Below are 6,466 nucleotides of genomic sequence, written 5' to 3'. Positions count from 1 at the left end.
ACCTGCACTCTATATTTAAACAACACAGCAAATAGTTTTAAGGCCAATTTGGGCCTAATGTGTAACCTGCCTTAGGTCTAGGGGTCATTTGTCCTAATTGAGAAACCATTTAACTTGGACAAAGTGGGATATGGGTCCAAGGTCAAATGGTTTTCCCTTTGAATTTTATGTTGAGTTTCAAGCTGTATGTGGTGCTAATCTATGCAACATGCTCATTTTAGTTGAGTTGTGGGATGTATATGGTGTTAATTTATGCAAGATGCTTTCTTTTTGGTTGATTGAGAAGTGTATGTGGTGCATATTTATGCAAGATGCTTAACCACTTTAGGTCTTCGAGTATGATGTCTAAGTTGATTAACCAATGCATTATCAAATTGCTTCCTAAAGGTCGAGAGAAGCAAGCCAAATCAATAGAGGCATCTAACCATACTTCATATGTCTTATAAGGTTATGGCTCCTTTCTTGAAGAAGAAAGTTCATTTTGCCTAAACTTGTTTGTCTTAGGCAATATAGGTTTGTCCATTTCTCGAACATACATAATGTTATCTTGAATATTATGCTGAGGATTAATTGTGACCTGAAAAAAGGGTGGTAAGTATTCATTTCATCAATATGGATCTTCAGAAGGGTTATGGCGAGTTGTTTTTCTTAAATGTTTTGTATCAATTCAATTTTGGAAAGATGTTTTGCAACATGGTGAAGGCTTTATTTTTTTAAATGACAGCAACTATATGCAGTATTGGTTATCGTAACAAAGGATTTGAGCTTAACAAGTCAATCAAGAAAGGTTTTTAATAATGTGTTTTGTTATATTAAGTGAATATTTACATCGCCAAACAACAACAAAATGAGCTCAAAGCAAAAGCCACGATGAAATTTGCTACGAACGTTCATTAAGGTTTTCTATATCCCTAAGCAACATTTGCCTCCGATAAACCACTGAATGCAAGTTGATTCTTTCCATTCCCCCCATTGTCCTCCTCCACAATGCTTGAGACCCAACATAGTTCCAAGACAAGTGTTTAACATTTTCAAATTCTTTGCTACAAAGAGCACATAATGGTGAAACACTTCTAAAATTGGACACTTGTCTGTTGTAGGTAGTTTGTTGGCAGCAATCCTCCATTGCATGATTCTTAGTCTAAATGACAAGATGGCCCATATAGACTTCTTAAGGCATTTTTTCAAGTGATTATCATCACATGCGGGTCCTTCTTCTTCCAAGCTTCCTTTACCTCAAGTAATCATAATGCATGAGTTTCCTTGGAATCTTGTATTTTCTTCATAAAGGGAAGGGGCTTACCCTTGTCATGGACCCAAAATTTTAATTTTAGATGAGGGTCATAAATTGAGGAGGTTGATGAAGCATCCTTGCACCTGGATCATATAAGGCACAACCATTCACTTCCTTCATTAGTTAAACTTGGATGTTGCATTCCTGATAAAAACAGTCATTTGTTGCATCCCACATACTAAACCAACAATTTCGACCTTTGAAGCTTATGCTACAGCTTAAAGTAGTATTCTCTTTAACCAACATAAAATCCCCATCACAAGCAACCATATGCTATGAAAAAGTGAGCAATCGGTTTTACCTCTATTAGCTCCTTTCCAACTCATTTTGGGAGTTATTTCCTTCCAAACATTAGCTAGTTGCTATATAGCTTTGGACCCCTTGATTTTGAACTTGTCTTCTCCTCCAAATATAATATCCTCCCATTTACAATTGTGCCAAACTCTACCAAAAACCTTGGTAGAGGTAATCCAATGTAATAGTATAATTAACCATGGCTACCCTTCATCCATTTTCATTAACATAGCAAGAGAGACTCTAGCAACTTTCTCCCTAATTGATTCAAGCCCAAGCCACCCTTCCAAGATTGGGGAAGTAACTTGTTCCCATGACACGACATGCCATCCTTCACCAAAAATCCGACATTCTTTGAGCAAAGTTTCTACTTTCCTCCATTGATACAAAGAAAAGGGGAAAGTCATTACTGCAAAGACCATTGTCGAAGGGGTTTTTGTCGAAAGGTCATATCCACCGGAGATTAGAGATAGAAGGAAGTAGAGATAGGAGATGGAAGAGAAGATAAAGAAATAATGAGAAAGCACAATGAATCAAATCAATATGTATGTGAAATCCTTTGTCTAGCACTACTCAGAAGCACTCTCCAGGCATTAGATCTCCTGGAGATTCTTCGTAGACCAAAAACATGCATCAAAATAACAGCTCCTTCTCTATTGCGCGGAACCCAAATCTAATGGCTCCATTGGCTTTGGAAGGGGGGTAAAACTGCAAGACATCTTATCAGGGATCTCCCAGATCACTTCTTCTTCTTCTTCCAGTTCAAAGTGCAGTTTTCAACCTGTCAACAGCGATCGTGATACGCGCGATTTCATCAATCTGTCTTTTTTATGAAAAATCCAATAAATAGCTGAAAAAGCAACTTGCTTTTTGCATGCCATCCTAATCTAGAAGCTTTTCTAACTTTTTCGGATTTTTACAATAAATAATATCAAAATTAGGCTAGACTTATTCAAAAATCTAGTATTTTTGGACCATTCATGCCAATCACACTAGTACTAATGACTCAAATCAGATTGACTTTCTACATTAATAAGAAAGTTAGATGATGATGCACTCCATAATTTTTCACACCGTGTTCACGCAGTGGCATGACATCCACCCCCTCTGAATTTGCACATCTTCCAGTATGTGTCAAAATCCTAGTTGTCACTAGATTCTAAGTCCTCATCCTCTGCAACCATATCATTTGCTTCTTCATCTTCCATATCTTCATGGCTATCCCCTATATCATGGCCACTATTTTCTTCCAATTCTAGCAACTCATAGGCATTAGATTCCCACCTCTTTAATAGTTTGATTCTTTTTCTTGCTACCGGAAGTTTTATGACACTCCCATCCAATTCATTTAATACATAAGTAGCATTATCAAACACATGTCTTACCACATAGGGTCCAAACCATATTTTGGAAACTTTGCGCATGGCACTATGCTGGTTGTCTAAATTGCTATCATAAACCAATACCCAATCCCCATCTTATATGATTCTTGGCCTCAATCTATGTCTTTTGTCAAACTGTTTCTTGTTCTGTATCCTTGTTGCCCTTAACTTTGCAACTGCTACCTCTATGTCTTTTGACTTTCTTTCCAACTGTCTAATACGTAAGGCTAACAACTCCTCTTGATTCAACTCCTCCTCCCAAGGTAGCACACTCCATGTGACTGTCATCTCTTCTATCGACATGATAGCTTTTTGACCATACATCAATTCTGCGGGCATATATCCAGTAATAGCACTATGAGTTGTTCTGTCAACCCACAAGACATAAGGGAGCAATCGTGGCCACTCTTTTACCTTCTCTCCACATGCTTTTGCCAATGCCTTCACAATAGATGGATGACCTCTTTCACTTTTGCCATTTCCTTCAAGATTATAGGTTGAAGTTTAAGCAAGCTTTATCCCCAACCTTGCAAAGAAATCATGAGCTTCATCTACATCTAGCTCACCCCTATTTGCTGTAATTTTTCCCACACAACCATGCTGACAAAAGATCTCTTCTAAGAGAAAAGTACACACGGTATTTGTTGTCTTAGTATGTAGAGCTCTCCCTTCCACTTGTTTAGTTAAGTCTTCATGGGCAAGCACAAGATATCTCATTTGCCAAAGACCTATAGGCATCGTGACTAAATCCACCACCACCCACTTAAAATGAAGAGACAATGGATATGTGGGCTACAATCCATTTCGATGTCTCACATATGAATACATTTGACATGTCGTACATATTTTCACAAAGTGAGCAACATCCTTATACATACCCTGCCACCAATATCTTTCTTTGATATTCGCAAAAGTACCCTAAACACCTCTTCATTCTCATAGCGTGCTCGAGATAACATGTCTGCCCATTGGGTTATCTCTTCCAGCAATATGCTGAAATTCAAGGTTCAAAGATTTGATATATGCAATCCATCATAGCATAGCAATGTCCGGAGTAGCACAACTAGTAATCATACCCAATACTGGCAAACAATCAGTCTCAATGACTACATGAGCACCCATAAAATACTCCTTATCACATTTAAGGGTTGTCACAATTCCCCATAATTCTCTTTTAACCTATGGATACCTTCTCTGTCATTCAGTCAATACTTTAGCACCAAAGCGTATTGCATATCTTTGCCCTTCCTCATCATCTTGCCCAATTGCCTATCCAATCCCGATTGGGCTTGTATCAACAGTAATAATGATAGGCTTTCCATGTAAATAGTTAGTCTTTCTCAATGTAGGAGCAAATTTTAAGAGTTTCTTCAATTTCTTCATTGCTTTTTGATGCTTCCTTTCCCAATGAAATCTCTTACCTTTCCTTAGAAGCTAATATAGAGCATCAGCTACATGTGCAAAGCGAGGAATCCATATCAAATAGAACACACATGCTCCCAAGAATCTACACACCTTTGATACGTTCGTGCACACATCTTGCATTCTATCAATCCCATCTATTTTTGCTGGTGATGGTCTTCGCCCATAGGGCCCACATATATGCCCAACAATCAAAACCTCTTCAACTCCAAAGATAGACTTTTGTCTAGAAAGAGTTAAATGCACCTCTTTTAGACGTGTCAAAATCCTCTCACAATCCACAATATGGTCTGCAACAAACTGTCTGCATCCATGAGCATCCATATCTTCATTCTTTTCATCCACTGCACACCCTTTGATTGGAACATAATCCAAGAAGGGCATTGTCAATTGTGGTATAAAATCCCTGAGTACGCTATTCATAGCATTTGTCATGTGTGCCACTGAGTTTGTTGCACCCTGTGGGAGAGTACACATCAATACTAACAACCCAAGGGAGTCTTCATGGTTGTGATATCCCTACTTTCAATTGCAAGCTGAAACTGGTCATACCCCGAGTAAAGATCACCCAAAGAATAGATCGCTCTGCCTGCAAAAGCCTCTGCAAATTCATCAACCACAAGACTTGCACCCACATTTCTTATGGTCACTTTATTGACCGGTTGCATGTCTTGAATAAATCTTAAAGCCCCATTCTTTTTTGGCACAGTAAACCAACGATTTGAGTACGGGAGTGAAGAAGGCTCCAAGATCTTCATGAGAATCTTTTCATTTAGCAAATCCATCAGCTTTGGCAAGTAAGCTTTAGGTGTACTGGAATAGGCCTCAAGTTCCATGGTACATGTGGCACATTAAATATTACCATAGGAGAGACAACATTTGGATCCACACAACCTATTTCACTTGGTTGAAATGTGAATGCCTTTCCATGCCTAGCCAACATCCGCATAAAACAGTTTCTTTCAGCATGCAAAAGAAACCCTTCCGCACCAACTTTCAATTCATGTACCGTCTCAGATGTAAATTGATGTGGAAAAGAAATTGGTTTCACCTTTTTCTCAACTGTGTTATACTTTATCTCCACAACTGCTTCAGCCCATAATCCTTCCTGCTAGGCAAACAATGCTATAACATCATACATGTCCAAAGAACATACCGACAATACTTTGTTTTTAGCCTCATTTTTTGCATGTATACTTGCTGAAATTTCAGCCATAGTATCATTAATATTCAGCCCATAAAATATGCTTGAAATGCCTTCCTTTTCAGCTCTAACAGTCCCAATGCTTTCAGTTCCTTAGTAGCCCGTTTCATAGATATGCGTTCACCCTTGCAAATAGCTTCCATAGGCATAAACCAACACGAGCTGTTTGTTGTAAACTGAGAATAACCAATAGTAAATACATGCTTCATTCCATCAAGGCGTGAGTACATCCTTTGAATAGGACTATTGTAGCTCCGCATTATAGTAGTGCTTAATGAAAATCTAGGTCTTTGAATTCCCTTGCATTTGGAGCCAAAGGAGACTCTCGAAGTGTATCCCGATTTCTAAGATGATTAACACAAATAGTAAGAAATTGGATTGCTTTCCTCCCATCCTTACTTCTGACTCTTGCATAAGTAGAACCATCATCAAGCACCTTTGTTTCCATATGCACTCCTGTAATATAGGGTTGTCCCAAAATCACAGCATATGAGGAATTATCTTGCACAAAGAAGTATTGCTCTTCTCATACATCACCAATTGTCACTTTTACATAAAGACATGTAGCATAGAGCTCTCTTGAAGAATTATTTGCAGCCCTCATACACCAACCATGACCAGTGTCTACAGGCCATGCACCATTTTCATACAACCCACACTCAATGACATTTATCTCACACTCATGGTCAAGTAAAGCAACATAATGAGTTTCATGTTCCCCTATTTTCACTACAGTTTCAATGGTAGCCCTAGCCCAATGATTTCTTGTGTAATGACTTTGAGGAATAAATCCTAGAGTCTCTTCCCCATATTGTTGCATCTACCTTACTCCACAATGTATATTGCTACAAGACAATGCATTTTCTGCCA

The sequence above is a fragment of the Lygodium microphyllum genome, chromosome 4, assembly GCF_053477565.2.
Source record: "Lygodium microphyllum isolate KBCC chromosome 4, Lygodium_microphyllum_v1.1.10, whole genome shotgun sequence".
Lineage (NCBI taxonomy): Eukaryota > Viridiplantae > Streptophyta > Polypodiopsida > Schizaeales > Lygodiaceae > Lygodium > Lygodium microphyllum.
Note: the sequence above shows the minus strand (reverse complement) of the source record.